The following is a 2,095-nucleotide window of genomic DNA, read 5'->3' as shown; positions in this document are numbered from 1 at the left end:
ATACTTGATACTTGGGGGTGATAACACACTGTGTTTCTGTAACATTTAATGTGAAACTTTTAACATACTCTTTCATATCCAAAACAAAAATTTTGAAATGTAAAGCTTGTAAGACTGGACTTTTATAAATGGTCTAATATAAAAGATAAAATATGATCATGTATCATATCATTTCAAGTTAATCGGATATATTTAATTCAAATCTAAAAATTAGTTCATAAAAATATATATATTTTTTAATGAATTATAAATACTGTAATAATGGTCACTTCCTCTAAATAATGTGAGATTCTAATTTTTTTTAGTAATTTTCTCAAAATAAAATCAAATAAATAGAGAAACATAAATAGAAAGAGAGACAAATATTTTGTCATAACTTTAGGAAATATAAAAAATATAAAAAATTATATTGAGGCAAAAAATTGTATTTATATTTCCATCTCTACAATCAATTTTATTTTATTTTATTATATCTATAGCCTATAAAATACATATCTATTTAAAAATAAAGACAAACATAAAAACAGGGAAAAAAAATTATATCATATCTAAGACTGTATTTGTCAACTTTGTCCATAAAAAAAATGTAGTAGATATAACATAGGCACAAGCTTTGAGACATTTTCCAAATACACACTAATGACACTATAATAAATAATAGGTCCTATAGTTTAGTGAAATTTTTAATTAAGTTTCTATATTTTTTTTTTAATTAGGTCTTTGCACCATTTTTTTTTTTAATTAAATCCTTCTTAGTAATAATTGACTTAATTTTATAGGGACCCAACTAAAAAAAAAAATGATACAGAAACCTAAATAAAAGAAAAAAAAAATGTAGAGACCCAATTAAAAAAATTTGGTGCAAATACTCAATTAAAAGGAAAAAAGTATAGGGACCTAATTAAAAATTTTGCGAAACTATAGGGATCAGTAGAGTAATTAAACCTAAATAATACACAGAAGAGATCTTTTTTTTTTTCTTAATTTTATGTTTTTTTTCCTTTGGGACCGTATGGGCTGGCCCTAAAAATAAAGAAATGGATTTGGTGAATTAATTTTCACACTTCTCACTTGTGTTGTCTGAGTTCTCACCCATTAAGGCAAAGGCATGCGTTGTGGTGGGGGCTACACATAAAGGGAAGTGGGGCCCACAATATCAATGTAAATATTTCTATACCCTTTTGTGGGCCCACATTGGATCAGAAAGGCCCCCTGGGCCCCTCAAGAAAAATAAAAAAAAAAAGGGAAAAGAAAATTAATTTGTTGTTCCATTCCCAAGTTCCTATTTGTCAACCATGCTTGCTTTTATTCCTCATCACTCAATGGTTTCAATAGGAATTAGCATGCTCTCTTCTTCTTCTTGTTCTTCTTTTCCGAGTTATTATTGTTGGGTGTACTACAAAGTGTAACAAAAGCGTTGCAGAGAATGGTGATGGAATTGGTTAAGTGGCACGTGGCACGTGATGCTTGTGTAACCCTTTCTCTTTAGGGGTGGATCTAGAGTATAGGACTCTAGTTGTGGGACCATCCCCACAGGAGGCCCAATATATTATAGCATGGTCCACTAGGCCCCATATCTCCATTTCCTTATTTCTCATTAAAAAAAAATTACAAATTTATTGTCTTTTTAATATTTTAAAAATTTAATTTTAATACACTATCTGTATAAAATTATTTGTATACGTATATTCAATCACATAACTATCATATTAATAAAAATAACTACGTTTTATATTGACTGCGTAAAGAGAACGGTTGTAATTATATGATTGTAAAATATTTTTCATTATCAGTACATCAAAATTAAATCATATTTTTAATATAAACGTTTAAAAAGTATAAAATGGATAGAATCTAGTTTTAGGTGATTTTTACATATTTAACAAAATATTAACAAAGTCCAACTATATAAAAAATTATCAATAGAAGATTTATGTGTAAAATAATTTTATTACAAACATAAAATATGATAGATCACAATAATATCATTATATCTATGTATTCAATCAAACTTAGTAACATAAATTTTTATTGTTATCATAATATATATAAGAACTAATTTTAACATTTATTTAAAAAAAATAAATAAAAATAT

General features: G+C 26.2%; 1 long non-coding RNA gene across 1 annotated transcript in view; it reads right to left on the bottom strand.

Moving 5' to 3' along the window:
* The window catches only part of LOC110269118, a 1,627-nt gene continuing 515 nt past the window's right edge, over nucleotides 984-2,095 (bottom strand). Inside the window, exon 2 of the long non-coding RNA XR_002358217.1 lies at nucleotides 984-1,586. This is a non-coding gene — a long non-coding RNA (uncharacterized LOC110269118). The remainder of the gene's footprint in view (nucleotides 1,587-2,095) is intronic.

The sequence above is a fragment of the Arachis ipaensis genome, chromosome B02 (genome assembly GCF_000816755.2).
Source record: "Arachis ipaensis cultivar K30076 chromosome B02, Araip1.1, whole genome shotgun sequence".
NCBI lineage: Eukaryota > Viridiplantae > Streptophyta > Magnoliopsida > Fabales > Fabaceae > Arachis > Arachis ipaensis.
The sequence above is the reverse complement of the archived record's forward strand: the minus strand, read 5'-3'. Positions and strand labels throughout refer to the sequence as shown.